General features: G+C 43.7%; 1 pseudogene; it reads right to left on the bottom strand.

The window, feature by feature from the left end:
* Positions 1–15833: 15833 nt before the first annotated feature.
* LOC134968208 (5S ribosomal RNA) lies at positions 15834–15952 on the bottom strand (annotated as a pseudogene).
* Positions 15953–16311: the final 359 nt, after the last annotated feature.

The following is a 16311-nucleotide window of genomic DNA, read 5'->3' as shown; positions in this document are numbered from 1 at the left end:
GAACTAGCACATGGCATATGTTATTTAGTAATAATGTGTTACATGCATTCTCTGATGCAAGACCTGATGTTTCATTGTCTGTGCTTAATTAAATTATTATCTGTAGTTACTGTGTAATTTACCTTTTCAAGTCAGGTTGAAAAGTCTATGTTTCAGCAACCCTCAAACAATATTATTTGATGAAGGGAAAACTATTTTTTTTTCTGATTACTGTCATTACCCTTGATTTGCAAGGACCCACTGTGCTCCACAGCTCTGAAAGGGTTGGGTATGGGTGACCGGCGTCTGGGATCCCGCTGGTCACCATACTGACTCCGAGATCCCGAAATCCCAGGATTTAGAATGCCAGCGGGGGAGGGGTGTGAGCGCAACGAAGCCTCTTGCGTGATTGCTGCTTGCATGCCGGCTCTCAGTATTTTGAGGGGTCGGAATGCAGGTGTTGGTATTGTGACCGGCTGTCTCCTGACCACTGTTAGTCACATGCTTTAGACTGATTTTGGCGGGACAGTCCCATTTTTCACAGTCGGTCCTGCTGTCCCACCCGCGGGTCGCAATGTCCCATGGTTTGGGGGGGGGGCACTTGGGTGACCCCCCTGTCACTCACTGCTCTGATCATGAGCACAGCATTTATTCTCCGATAGAGAGGGTCAGGGGGCATGGTAATCAGTCACTGAGCACTGTCCATGTCCCCATAGTGACAAAAATGGTTTTTGGCATTTGCTGAGAGGCCACGCCTTTTACCATGAGGCCATGCCCCCTTACCGCAAAGTCACGCCCAAAATCCGGGCACACGCCATTGGCGCACGTTACTGTCCCTCCTCAGCTAGCTCAAAAGTTGGGAGGTTTGTATACAGGACACTTGAAAGTCAAAGATTTATTACAATGTGCTATCAGAATTAATGGCACAGTTTTGATACACTTGTTACGCATGTAATACTCAGAGAACAATGTAAGGCAGTGGTTCACAAACTTTTTGTAATCTCGGCGCCCTAGAGCTTCAGGATTCTTTTCACTGCACCTCCAGGTCAAAAGCTTCTTATTGAGAAATTTAGAAAGAAATATTAAATTGTGTTTATATGTCATCCATAAGTTAAATTGTGTGGTGAGGGACAAGATTTGCTTCTGTTTATAGTAACATAGTAACATAGTATTTGAGGTTGAATAGAGGCAAATTGCCCATTGTGTTCAACCTGTATTAAGTTGTGATGATCCTACATACTTGCTAAATAATGTTTTACTAGTTAACTACTATAACTCATGTTTCCCCCGGAATAACCACGTTGATATTTGAAATATTATAACCTTGGATATCATTTTCATTCAGAAATGTATCCATTCCTTTTTTAAATCCAATTACAAAGTCTGCCATTACCACCTTCCCTGGCAGGGAATTCCACATCCTGATTGCCCTAACAGTGAAGAACCCTTTCCTCCGTTGCGTTCGGAACTTTCTCTCCTCCAGTCGCAGCGAGTGCCCACGTGTCCTAAACAGTGTTCTTTTAATAAATAATTTTTCTGATAACTCTTTGTGATGTCCCTTTACATATTTGAAGATATTAATAATATCTCCTCTTAGGCGCCTCTTTTCTAGTGTATACATATTCAATCTAGTAAACCTTTCCTTATAATCCAGTCCCTCTAGGCCTTTAAGCAATTTAGTAGCTCGCCTTTGAACCCTTTCGAGTTCACTGATGTGTTTTTTTATACAATGGTGCCCAAAACTGGACACAATATTCCAGGTGCGGATGTACCAATGCTTTATACAGCGGCAGGATAACATCCGAGTCCCTTGTCTCAATTCCCCTTTTTATACACGCTAGCACCTTACTTGCCTTCTGTACTGCATTTTGACATTGTGTATGGTTATTAAGCCTTTTATCAATGAGTATCCCCAAGTCTTTTTCCAACTCTGTTTCCCCTAGCCATTCCCCATTTAATATGTAGGCTGCGAGTTTGTTTTTAGTCCCGAAATGCATAACCTTGCATTTGTCTGTATTGAAACTCATTTTCCATTTAGACGCCCAGAGTTCAAGTTTAGAAAGATCATTCTGCAAGAACTCCACATCCAATTCTGAGTTAATTACCTTACACAGTTTAGTATCATCTGCAAAGATTGACACTGTGCTTTCCAGGCCTATTTCTAGGTCATTGGTAAATATGTTGAACAGTAGTGGTCCGCTGACTACTGGGTACCAGGTTGTGGACTTCCCGTTGACCACTACTCACTGTACCCTGCTATCCAACCAGTTGCTTATCCATGTGCAAATAGTTTTTCCTAGGCCAAGCTCCTTTAATTTGATCATCAGTCTCCTGTGAGGAACTGTATCGAAGTCTTTTGCAAAATCTAGGAAGACCACATCCACTGCTTTTCCCTGATCAAGATTATTGCTCACTTCCTCGTATAAGTTAATTAAGTTAGTCTGACATGACCTGTCCCTCACAAACCCATGCTGGTTCTTGCTAATAATCCTAGCGGACTGTAGATACTCCTGTATGCTGTCCCTTAGAATTCCTTCCAATATTTTTCCCACTATAGATGTCAAACTAACTGGTCTGTAGTTTCCCGGAGATTTTTTAATCCCTTTTTAAATAATAGCACTACCTCAGCTATATGCCAATCCTTCGGTACCATGCCTGATCTAATTGAACTATTGAAAATCAAGTATAGGGGTCGTGCTAGTTGTGAACTAAGCTCCAGAAGAACCCTCGGGTGAAGTCCATCAGGACCAGGTGATTTATTAATCTTAATTTTGTCCACATATTTTATGATTAGCAACCACCAGCACCGGTTTTGCCTATTACATTAAACATAAACAAATTTAATTGGTCCTGGACCACCAATCCCAGGGTGCCTAGGCACACAGTTTGGGAACCACTGATGTAAGGGTTAAAACCAAAGGTTCTCTATACTGAAACACTAGATACTGGTTCATGGGCACAATAATCTGGCAAAGCTAAAGCTGTATATAATGGTTTTTAGTAGCTGTTGATGATAACATCATCTTAAGGGGTCTATTCATGAAGCAGTGAAAAGTGTGGAGAAGTGAGCCAGTGGAGAAGTTGCCCATAGGTGCCTCGCTCTGCTACCGCTGCTCCCAGCACAGATTACCTTTCCCATTTGTAGTCCATGTGGATCGTAAAGTATGAAAAAGTAAAAAAAAGAAAGAAAAGTGAAAAAATAACGTCAACCTTTTTGCATGTCGACCTTATTCATATCAACCTAATGGTCATGTTGACCTATTTCTAATAGCGACCTAGTAAGTGTTGACCAATGTGTGTCGACCTAAGTGGTGTCGACCCAGAGTCCGGATACCATAAAACTGTCTCTTATGGCATTGGTTCCTAAACTTTTGAGAATCATGGCGCCCTAGAGTATCAGAGTTTTTTCATGGCACCTTAGCATTGTTACACATTACAGGCTTTTTCAGAGATGCTGCATTTTGTGACAACTATGTCAAAGGGGGTCATTCCGAGTTAATCGTAGCTGTGCTAAATTTAGCACAGCTACGATCATCTTCCCTAACATGCGGGGGGACGCCCAGCACAGGGCTAGTCCGCCCCGCATGTCAGTCCGGCCCCTCCGCAGAAGTGCAAAGGCATCGCACAGCGGCGATGCCTTTGCACTTCAGGAGTAGTTCCCGACCAGCGCAGATTTAGCATGCTGGCTGGGAGCTACCCTGTTTGGTCCGGTCACGCCTGCGTACGCTGTACTGCGTCTACGAAACGGCGGCCAAACGCCACTGTTCCGCTCCCGCCCAGCAATCACCTCTGCCTGTCAATCAGACAGAGGCGATCGCAGCCCTTCGGCCATCTGGCATGCGCCGGCGCACTACGGCGCCGGCGCATATGCAGTAGAGACCCGTTCGCTCAGCTGCAAAAAACAGCAGTGAGAGAATGGGTCAGAATGACCCCCAAAGTGCAGTTTGTTACAGTGTGTACCAATCAATGTGTGTTACTGTATGTACCCCCTGTTCCTGTACATGCAACTCACAACATAAAATACCTGATGTGAAATTCTTGGCAATCCTCCCATATTATATATTTTTACTATTAAACAGTGCACCTTTTCTATCCATGCACACTACATACATAACCATTACATACACGTAACACTACAAATATACGTACTTTAGTCTGGGCTAAAGACCACATTAGATAATTTTTCCTCTCAAATTACCAAATAAACTTAGGGGTTAGGGGGTGATTCAGAGCTGATCGTAGATGTACTAAACTTAGCACATCTACGATCAGACTCTCTGACATGCGGGGGGATGCCCCACATGTCAGGCCCCCCCCCCCCTTCCCCATCTGCACACAGATATGAAAACATCGCTCGACGGGTATGCTTTCACACCCGCCGAGTAGCTACCCCCCATGTTTTAGGTTGCAGCGGCTGCGTGTGGCATCATGCAGCCGCCGCAGCCCGTCCCATTAAAGGTACATACACGCCTGCATTGTCTGGACTGTGCCCCCTATGGCGTTCTAACGCAGCTGGCACACCCCCTGCCACCCCGCGACTGCCTCTGCTTGTCAATCAGTCAGAGGCGATCGCACCAGTGAGACTCCAGAAAGGGCTTCAGAGTGCCATCGCTGCCATTACAGCAATCGCCTCTGAATTAGGCCCTATGTTAATGGATTTGCAAAATACTATTTTATGCATGCATATCTCAATATGATGACCTCACATTTCAATGGGCCTGATTCTAAAGTACAGTATGGATAAAGCAAATAGTAACAAGTAACTGTGTGCCTGTGCAAACCATATTCCAAAGAAAGAAGTGGGTAAATACTGGCTGCTTTTTAATGCAGACCTGATATGATGCATAGCTTTATTTTTTACAATGCAAGTTAGATTTTTGTACACACTGTCAAATCTAAATCTTTCTGCACACTTTAACTCTGCCTGCCTGCAGTGCAATCAGGGCCGTCTTTTCGTATGGGCTCAATGGGCTCTTTCCCAAGGGCCCCAAGTGTATAAGGGTCCTACCTTGATAGCTGAGGGTCCCCTCTTTCCAGGGGTACCAGATTTTAGTAAATCGGCCCTGGGGAACCGGAGATATCCGACTTGAAAGCAGTGGGCCCCATCCAAGCCTGTTCATTGCTCCTCCCAGCCAGATATCTCAAGTTATGTCTGATTTAGAATTTTTCTGAGGGTACAATTCAAAAGCTGTGACTCTCCCCTTTCAGTGAACACTGGCAGCTTGTCTATACTATGCCCAGAACCAGAGATATCAGCCTTCAAGCAGCTGGTCCCTGCTCCAGCTCCACACGCCTAATATGCAGTTTTAGATTTTCATTGGTGAATTGCTCTGGTTCCTGAAATCTGATCCCCAAGTCCCTAGAACCTTCTGAAAGGTGGGACTCTCTAGTTTTTTTTATCCATTTCAAAGCTAAGAAATATATCTTCAGGAACTTGAGATATCTGCAGTCAAGCAAGCTGCCCTCCCACTAGAAAATGATAACTATTAAGCCCACTCCACTATCCACCCCTCCCCTACGTATTAAACACCCCCTACCACCCTGGAAGTCATGTACCAGGGCTTCTTCATTCAGCCCAATGCCCCCTTCTACAGTTTAGTCCCATCTGTGCAGTAAAGGAGCAATTAGCAGAAATTACTGCTCCAGGTCCTACATGCTAAGCGGAATATAGAACACCCCCTACCGCCCGCAGGACATCAAAGCTGCCGCTGATAGCAACTCCTACCGCTGGAGGATGGGTAGGGGGACCAGTGCATTGCTGTGCCCAGGGGCCTACTCTGTTGTTAAGATGGCCCTGAGTGCAATGTGGTTTGTCAAGATGCACAATTCCTTGCACTGTTTTGCTTTACAATTTAGCCAATTGTTCTAATTTGCATATTTTAATGGGTTTGAAGACCTGACTGTAAAGTGTAATCTTTACATGGTGCAAGCGAAAATAAAAAGTGTAAAGGCATAAGTTTCTCTGTCTATGTTTAAGGAATATGCACAATTACTCTAGATTCACCACTTACTTTATCTGATTACATTTCTTTCTTATAATAATGATGGTTATAGGAGTGAAAATGTCTGTAATACATGTGTTTGTATTTTCATTTTTTGTAATTGTTTTATTGTTTATTAATGAGTTTACTGGTATAATAAATGTGCTTACCTGTAATAAATATGCTCATAAAAAATGTATTGCAAGAAATATGTTTGACTGCTCTTGATTACCCACACCTCTTCTTGATTACCCACACCTCTTGAACTTGAGCACGTTTGGAGAGCAAAGGCTAGTTCTTGGAAATGCTCACAGTTGGCCTATTTCAGACCTGATCGCTAGGCTGCGTTTTCGTACAGCGGGTGATCAGGTCTAAAATGCGCATGCGTAAGGACCGCAATGCGCAGGCGTGTCGCATGGGTACAAAGCGGATGGGTTTGTGTGAAGAATACATTTGCATGGGTGATCGCAAGGAGATTAACAGGAAGAGGGCGATTGTGGGTGTCAACTGTTTTCTGGGAGTGGCTGGAAAAATGCAGGCGTATCCAAGTGTTTGCAGGAAGGGTTTCTAACGTCAATTCCGGTCCCGGACAGGCTGAAGTGTTCAGCGACTGAGTAAGTCCTGGGCTGCTCAGAGACTGCACAAAAGCTGTTTATACAACTCTGCTACACATGCATTCGCACACTTGCAAAGTGAAAATACTCTCCCCTATGGGTGGCAACTATGCAAACACAGGACTGCAAAAAAAACCTAGCGAGCGAACAGGTCTGAATTAGGCCCAGTGTGCAAGGAAAATCAAATCTGTTTAGCTCCTCCCATCTGAAGGTGCAACCCCATGATTCTTAGATCTATGCATTTCATGTAAAAGTAGGAACATTTAGGCAAAAGAGAACATAACCATGACGTGTCAATAGGGTACACACTTAGTAGTGGCACAGTATTGTATCTATATAATAAAATCAACTGCTGCTAAAAATTGCCATCATATTGGCATTCAATGACAGTTAGGTCTGAACACTGATGCCTCCCACCAGTGCCAGTGATGTCCCTTCCAAAGTCCCGGCATTACACACTTCTACAGTCTTCAAATAGAGAAAGACAAATGGAAGAAAGAGGAGAGATAGGGAAGGGAGAATGGATTAAGAGGGGGAGAGATAGAAGGATAAAAAGAGTGGGAGATCAAAGAAAAGAAAGAGATGGAAACAAAGGGGACGATTCAATTCGGCAACTTATGAATAGCGCCGGGAATTAGCTCCTGATGCTATTCAATTCAGCTAAAGTTAAATCGGCGAATGCCCGTTCTCGCCGACTTAACAGGTAGTTTTGTCGGGAGAACAGGCATTTTCCGACTTAACTACCCTCGGCGATGCTGATTCCCGACAGAATCAGCCTTGTGCCGGCCGCGCGGCAGCACTTTTGTCGGTTTTCTTCTCCCACCCCCCGGGGATGAGAGAAGAATACCCGACAATTGCGGGTAACTAGCAGCTGAATTGAATAGCGTCTGGAGCTAATTCCCGGCGCTATTCATAAGTTACCGAATTAAATCGACCCCAAAGAGAGAGAACATAGATACTCAGGCAGCCCTGATGTACAGCTAGTGTTTATATATAACCCACAACACTTTGGCTATACAATGCAAATATCACACTACTTCAACAACTGTACCTATCACTTTATCTGGGTTAATTGACCACTTTATCATAAGCATGAAAAGCATAGAATATAGTTGAGGCAGTCCTTTAACTACTTGCCTGGCATGGTCGCATCAGATGGGACCATACTAGCAAGTGTCTTATCTGATCTGGTTCACAGGATGTGACCAGTCAGATAAACCATGTTAGCAGCGGCAGGGAAGAGAAACTTCCCTCCACTGCTGCAGGCAGAGGGACGGTCCCTCTGACTCCCTGCACCCTCCCCCAGTGTTTGCTGTGCTGCCGATCACTGCTGATCGGTCAGCATGGCAGGACCTGTACCCAGCGGCTGCAGACAATAGCAGACGCTGGGGAAGTGTAAATGAACCTCCCCAAGCGCCCCCCCCTTTGTACCTGGTGGCTGTCCCAGCTTTCAAAATGAAAGCCTCGATGGTCACAATGTTTCTGATGGTTGCGATGTTCTAATGTTGGAACTAAAATCATTTTGAATAAGGTTAAATACGCATTCTACAACTAATTCACTCAAAATAAAAAAAAAAACACCATTTTGTGAACGTTTTTTTCGGAAAATAATTAGTCTAAGTGGTTAAAAGTTTTGTGGGGCTATTACTTATTCTTTGAAGATTTAAAGAAATTGGAATTTTCATCAGATTAATGTAACAGAAGGTAGTACAGAGACCTGGAAATGAAAATAGTTTTACTGATTACCACGGCTCTCGTTTAGCATGAAGTCTGGGGAATGGCTAAAGACTTTACACGTTTCTACTTGTAAATTCTACACTGCAAGAATTAAAAATTGTGGCAATTATCTTTAACACTGTGTAATTCTGGTTAGCAACTGCTGAGAGATGATAGATTTAGTTCATATAAAACATATTACATTTCCATTAAAATAAAGATACAAAGAAATATTTCTGGTTCAGCTGATGTCTTCATGAAGTTTTCATATTTATGAGTCTTCAGACTACAGTAAAAATGTAACAGGTCCCAATTGCATGGTAGCTGCTTCCTGAGACTGAACCAATTTACTGTAAGCTTGAGGTGACCTTAGCAAAACTGAAATCGATTTAAACAAGTTGGATGTAGGAACTGTTAGCGTTAAATCAACATGTTTCTGTATTGACTAATTTATGGTACATTTGTTGTCTTTTCCAAATAAACTGTTTCTCAGTTAATTCATTGGAGGGACCTGCTGCTCTGTGTGTGTGTGTGTGTGTGTGTGTATATAATATATATATATATATATATATATATATATATATATATATATATATACACACACACACACACACTACATTTAATTCATTATACAAAAGACTTGCTAAGCTACATATGCCTTGGGATGTAATTGTTCCAAGCTGGCAGTCATTACGTGATGAAAAAAAAACTAGATTTTATAATATGGTCCAAGACACTGTGACATATTGGCATTCAGGGGTGTATCTACCCTTTGGCCAGGATGGCACTCGCCAGGGGCGCCAGCCGAGCAGGGGGCACCGCCCAACGGTGCCACCCTCGGCCAATGGGTGGAATCCCTTAAGCCGTAGTGTTTGGCAATACCTGCTGTGCCCAGCTGCCTGTGCATCTCCTGGGATGGAGGGCGGAGGATCGCTTAGCACGCAGGAGCTGGTGCCGGTGTTCGGCATCACAATGCACTACAGGGAAGAAACTGAAAATAAACTACAACTCCCAGCAACCCTTGCTGTCGGGAGCTCCCGGCGGCAAGGGCAGCTGGGAGCTGTAGTTTTTTTTTCTCAGTTTCTTCACATAGTTTGGTGCGGTGCCTGCTGAGCGATCCTCCGTCCTCCATCCCAGGCGATGTACAGGCAGCTCGGCACAGCAGGTATTGCCAAACACTACGGCTATCTGCTGGGATGTTGTGGGGTGGGGACTAGGGCTATGTGCTGTGTGGGGAGGCTATGTATGTGCTGGGAGTGGAGACTACTACTATGTGCTAAGGGTGGACTACAGCTATGTGCTGGGAGGGGGATGGGGACTACAGCTATGTGCTGGGAGGGGGATGGGGACTATGGCTATGTGCTGGGAGGGGGATGAGGACTACAGCTGTGTGCTGGGAGGGGGATGGGGACTACAGCTGTGTGCTGGGAGGGGGATGGGGACTACAGCTGTATGCTGGGAGGGGGATGGGGACTACAGCTATGTGCTGGGAGCGGGATGGGGACTACAGCTATGTGCTGGGAGGGGGATGGGGACTACGGCTATGTGCTGGGAGGGGGATGGGGACTACAGCTATGTGCTGGGAGGGGGATGGGGACTACAGCTATGTGCTGGGAGGGGGATGGGGACTATGGCTATCTATGTTGGCAGGGAGCTATTGTCATGTGATGGGAGGGGGGTAGGGACTACTGTATGACTGTGTTGGGAGAGGTGGAGACTACAGCTATGTGCTGGGGGACTGGCTATTTCTTGGGGAGGTGGGAGCTATGACTATTTACTGGGAGGGGACTATGGGTATGTACTGGAAGGGGGATGGGGACTATGACTATATGACTGTGGGGGCATATCTGGCACTGTAGGGGCATATGTATATCTGGCACTGTGGGGGCATATCTAGCAACCTGGGGGCACATCTGGCACTGTGGGGGGGCATATCTGGTACTGTGGGGGGCATATCTAGCACTGTGGGGCATGTGTGTATCTGGCACTGTGAGGCCATATGTGTATCTGGCACTGTGGGGGAATACCTGGCACTGTGGGGGAATACCTGGCACTGTGGGGGAATACCTGGCACCGTGGGGGCATATCTGGCACCGTGGGGGCATATCTGGCAACATGGGGGAATATGTGTATCTGGCAGAGGCAGAACTCTGTGAGGCAATGGAGTCATCTGCTGCCGGGCTCCTGCTCTGCTGCCGGGCTCCTGCTCTGAAGGGGGGCACCTCTCCTCCCATTCTGTGACACCATCAAATTAAGTTAATTGATAGCTGCCACTGTCTTTTCAGTGGCCGACTTCCTCACTGGTCCCTGCACCTTACATGTCACACCCTTTTTATTATACTGAATATACACATTTTACAAGTATCACACCCAGGATTAGAAACCACAACCTATTACACTGGAACCAGACACCTTACTGATGAAACTATTTGCTCCTGTATAGGAAATATGAGAATTTTAACTATATAAAGTTACTTCTCTGACAATTACACGTAACTTCATATAGTTAGAATTCTCATGCTACCTCTACAGGAGCAAATAACTCCATCAGTAAAGTGTCTGCTGTTAGTGTAACAGGTCATGGGTTCTAATCCTGGGTATGACTGCTAAGAATTGTGTGATTTAAAATAAGACAATTAATTGTATAAATACAGTATATAATTTTTTTTCAGAACACTCCATATACACACACACACACACACACACACACACACACACACACACACACACACACACACACACACAAAAATATATGTATGTATATCTTAATATAGGAAATAGGGGGGCACCAATATTTATCTTGCCTCCGGGCAACTGTGACGAACTTACACCACTGGTATCTGGCACTGTGGGGGCATGTCTAGCACTGTGGGGGCATATCTAGCACTGTGGGGGCATGTGTGTATCTGGCTCTGTGAGGGCATATGTGTATCTGACACTACTTGGGGCATATGTGTATCTGGCACTGCAGTATTGGTGTCATATGTGTATCACACCCCATTTTTATTGGCCATGTGGCATGTGGTCACACAAATTTTTTGGGCATGCGTGCACCCTTGGCATGCGCACACAATACCACTAACATTTTTGTTTCTACTTGCACCACTGGGTACTGCGCTGCACTGCATTCTTTGCACTACTATTTGATTATACTACCTAGCCTTGGGTGACATTGCGCCCTCAGCCAGGCCAGGCACTGCTGATGTCTCCTCAGTGTTATAAGAATTACTGTGTGGGCATAATGTGTAAAGGGAACTGCTACTGTGTGGGCATAATGTGTATAAGGGTTACTACTGTGCTGCGTAATTTGTATTGGGGGAACTATTGTTTGGTCATGCCCCTTTCCCACAAAATCATGCCCCTTTTTTGCACATGCATCTTCCCTATTTCAAATATGGAGGGCGCCAGTCCCTTACTTTGCCAGGGGTGCTCGGACCCCTAGATACACCCCTGTTGGCATTATGGGAATTACCTTCAGGTGTGTCCTTTTTATATTGTTGCTGCTTGCCTACGTAACACATGCTCCCCCTCTCCATTGAAATTGCATTACAGACCCACGGTCTGAGTGTCAGCTCCCATGGCATGCAACAAATACACATCTGTATGTTTGCGGACAGTGCTGGATTACCAAATCGGCAGGGTAGGCACCTGCCTATGGGCCCTGCATCTTTTAGGGGGTCCACGACAACTGATCATGTATTGATCATGTAAGAAAATTGCAATCAAGCTTTCTTAAATTGTTTCCAAAAGATCGAAAAAATGAATCGACTCAAAAAAACGCAAACTTTACATTAAAGACACTACAGAGAAAATACTGTATTAATGTAATGTACTCCTTAACACCTTAAAGTTCATAAACCATAGACATCAGATTCACATTACAGTTTCCAGATGGTTGGTAAAATTAAAAACATATTTGGAGATATATTGCGAGCGGACCCCCGAGATTTCAACTGCCTAGGGGTTTAAGGGGAGATGTACTAAGCAGTAAAAAGAGTGGAGAAGTTAGAAAGTGGAGAAGTTGCCCATGGTAACCAATCAGCATTGAAGTAACATTTATAATTTGCATACTAAAAAATTATACAGAGCAGGTGATTGGTTGCCATGGGTAACCTCTCCACTGGCTCACTTCTCCTTACTTTTCACTGCTTAGTTACATCTCTCCCTAAACCCCTAGGCAGTTGAAATCTCAGTGCCCCACCTTGCAATAAATCTTCTAATATGTTTTTAATATAATATGTTTTCAATTTTAATTTAAGCGTATAATGATGCTAATTATGTCACTCGGGCCCACATTTCTCAAACCCAGCCTGTAACATGGCAGTTAAGAGCTGATTGGCTGGTACTTTATCACCATGCAATTTATCTCTCTTTAAGGCTTGATAATTCTGGACCTCGGCTTTCAATGATGAGGGCTGGGCATTATAATGTGTTTTGTGAAATCATGGCTCATTCCTGCCCAACTTATACAGTAGATGTAATTAGGGTGAATAGACTGGAACTTGCAGTGCCATAGTATTATAGTGTTTCTTTAATTACATCTTTCTATGATGAAATGTTATCTGGAAATATATATAGTGCACCAGCATTTGACATCAGTACTTTTCAAGTTTTCAGTTAATATCCATCTCTGCTTAGGAAAGTTGCCACTTCACTGCCCGCAGGCATACATCAAATGAAATGATATGTAGTCCCAGGTTGTAATGTAGAGCAGCTTGCTACCTAATTTGTGAGGGATCATTTTACAAGGGGTGAGGTATAACTGTTTAATGTGACAACCCACTTTCATGCTCCGTAGGGCTCTATGTATTTAATTATAATTCATTCAATGACATTCACAATAAAACAGCAGCGCTGTTAAAATAACGAACTGTATCAATTAATAATTGCTCTAGCGTGTAACTGCAGAGTAATATCAAATTTCTCATATAAAGGCTGTTTCTATGCAAGTGTGGGTCATATAGCAATCTACGGATTTGCCAGAGGTTCTAGATATTAAAAATTAACTCTTAACCCTTTTATATGAAGGATTAGAGAATATGAGAGGGAGTTGCAAAAGGTTTGACAGCAATGCACTTTGCTTTCTGTTCTCATTGTTTAACTACTGTAACTGTATTTTATTTTTTATAAATACTGTAGTTTATTGTAGCCAAGGTCATCAACACTTCAGCACTGTATTAGTAGACATCTCATCTCCCACTTCCCTGCAAAGCCACCAAGGAGACCTCTACACGGAAGCCTGTAATAAAACACAGGATGCGCATGTTGGTATGAACACAGTGCTCACTTCTGCTTTATTATTGTCCAAGGTGATAAACGTACACATTGCCTCTCTGCCGGATGCTGAGTGTCTAATAAGAGCGGTGCAGTCCCTGAATCATTATTATTTCGTTTTCTCATCTTGAAGGACATTCGAGAAGTTTGGTATTGAGCCTTGTGTGCATTACAGTATGTTCCAATGGCATACTAAATAAGAATTAGCCATGGACTCAAAAAGCCTGTATTATTTCCATTAAACATGCTACTGCATAACTTCCAACTGTCCTGATTTTTGCAGGACAGTCTCGTTTTTTTGGACTGTCCCGCTGTCCCACCCACGGGCAGCAGTGTCCCGTGGTGGTGGTGGGGGGGCAGAGCAGCAGTGAACAGATGCTGTGCGCTTGAGTACAGTGTCTATTCAGTGAAGACATAGGGACTGGGGGCATGCCAGCGGCTCACAGAGTGCTGGTCATGCCCCCTTTAGTGACGGTAAAAGGGGGCATGACTCGTGATCGTGGCACTGTCGTGAAGCCACACCCCATACATTTAGGCCATGCCCCCTTTTTGGGTGTGCGCAGGAGTCCCACTTCTCAAAACTGAAATGTTGGGAGGTATGGTAACGTATAGCTGTTCCACTCTTGCAATAGAATTAACAAAATAAAAAAATAAACAGCTGTAATCATTGATATAATAAAAGTAAAAGTCCAAGGGTAATAAAGACATACTCCTGTAACTAACCTCTTTTGACCATTCCCACTCAAACTTGCATTTATTTCCAGAACACCTAATGTAACATAACCTCCAGAATCACTTTTTAACTTATCACTCACATTTAGTTTCATTTGATGTATTGTATTAAACTTTATCTATGGCAACCTCATTAACATCATCTACAATGTCGCCAATACTGCTGCTCTAAAGGGCCCTACACACTGGATGATGTATGCGGCCGATATGAACAATCTTGTTCAGTGATGAATGAGAAATTGTTCATATATTTCAGTGTGTAGGCACCAATGATGAACGATGCGCGGCCCCGCGGTTGGTCATCATTGGTGCCGGCTGGTTTATACCTGCAAGCCAATGTGGAAATCTCGTCCATATTATCATGCAGGGCTATGGGGATGGGTGACGGGGGGAGTGAAAAGACTTCACTTCCCCTGCCAACCCCGCACCCCACCCCCGCCGCCGGGTCATCCGTCGGCCTTATTGGCCGTCGTGCACCTCGGCAAATGTGCAGGAGGAATAAGTGTTCATCCGGAAACCATTCACTGGGGCTCTCACAATAAAATCTAAAAAATAATGTGGATGGGAGGTAATGGAGTGTACTGTCACTCTTATCATTTGTTCAGGTGTAAAAGTGGTAGCAATGTTATGAATTTCATTCACAAGATAAATATGATCTTGATGAGGCCTTTACTTATAAATGTATGGTTTCATGCAGTAATGTGAACTTTTATCAATATCAGATATCACTTGATATTGGAATATATATTCTCTGTTTTTCTTTCAAAGCAAATGTAATACTTTGCAGACCTGACTTTGATATTCATTCACATTTTAAAATTAAGATATGTGTTTTCTTTTTCGTTTTTGCTGCCTTAGATTACAAGCATAATATGTATAGAAATAAAATGATAGCCCAGCAAGGGGATGCAGTCATTATTTCGATGATCACAATGTCAACAGTCATGATGTGTATGAAACAATTTTGATATGTTGTCTTGGAACATGTCAAGATCTGCAGAATGTAGACATGTTTAAAATGTGTATATATACATATTGTGGTGAGAGGGCTTGTGTCTCATGACAATTGCCCACATTTCTGTGGGATTAACTCCTTCCAAGTGAGAAGAAAACAAGACCTGCACATTCACCTCCTGCAATGGAGATTTATAACTCCGGGCTTTCTTGATTGCACAGCTGCAAGTGAAAAAACAGACGTCCCAGTTTTCCAGCTTACCCAGAGCCAGAAGGAAGTCAGAAGCAGGAGAGGAGTTTAAAAGCCCCATTCACCCACTACACAGGATGCTGATGCCTGCTAGAGGCTAGTTAGTAGACTGAAGTCTCCATAGCTCCAGGGACTGTGGATATTGGCCATGCCAGGAGAGCATTTCTATGGGGAGATCAATAGATATCCCTAAGAGGAACAATTTATTCAGACCATATATCCGAGTATGTTTATAACAATCAGTGTGGTAATATAGGTGCAGAGAGGACGTTGACTAGAATATACTGTACATACTGTACGCGTGTATGTATGATATAATGAACTCCCCCAAATAACCTACAGAACCTAGTCTTCCCATGCGGTCTCCCATCCTGGAACTAACCAGGCCCAGCACTGCTTAGCTTCCAAGATTGAATGACATTGGGCATGCCCAGTGTGGAGTGACTGTAGTTGGCGGTAAGATGGCAGGAGAGGAGGTAGATAAAGGATGAAGCACCTACATTCAGAGGCATAGGGCTATTTCATAACTCCAATGTTTTTTTAAAGGGATGATGAAGAAAAAATCAAATATACATCTGTATTGTCTCAGAAATCGTGCTTTCAGACTTATAGTTAGATATCTGTAACTGGCTGTTTAATTCCAATAATGGTCAGTATTTCTTGCAGTGGAATTTTCTGTCAACCTTTGTCCTAGCTTGTGACTAAGAGCATACGTGCATACGTGGTGCTTAGATAAAGACCCTCATATTTAGATAACCAGAACTTAATGACATTTTATGGGTTTTGATAAGTAAATATCAGATGAACCTTC

The sequence above is a fragment of the Pseudophryne corroboree genome, chromosome 10, assembly GCF_028390025.1.
Source record: "Pseudophryne corroboree isolate aPseCor3 chromosome 10, aPseCor3.hap2, whole genome shotgun sequence".
Lineage (NCBI taxonomy): Eukaryota > Metazoa > Chordata > Amphibia > Anura > Myobatrachidae > Pseudophryne > Pseudophryne corroboree.
Note: the sequence above shows the minus strand (reverse complement) of the source record. Positions and strands in the feature narration are given on the sequence as shown.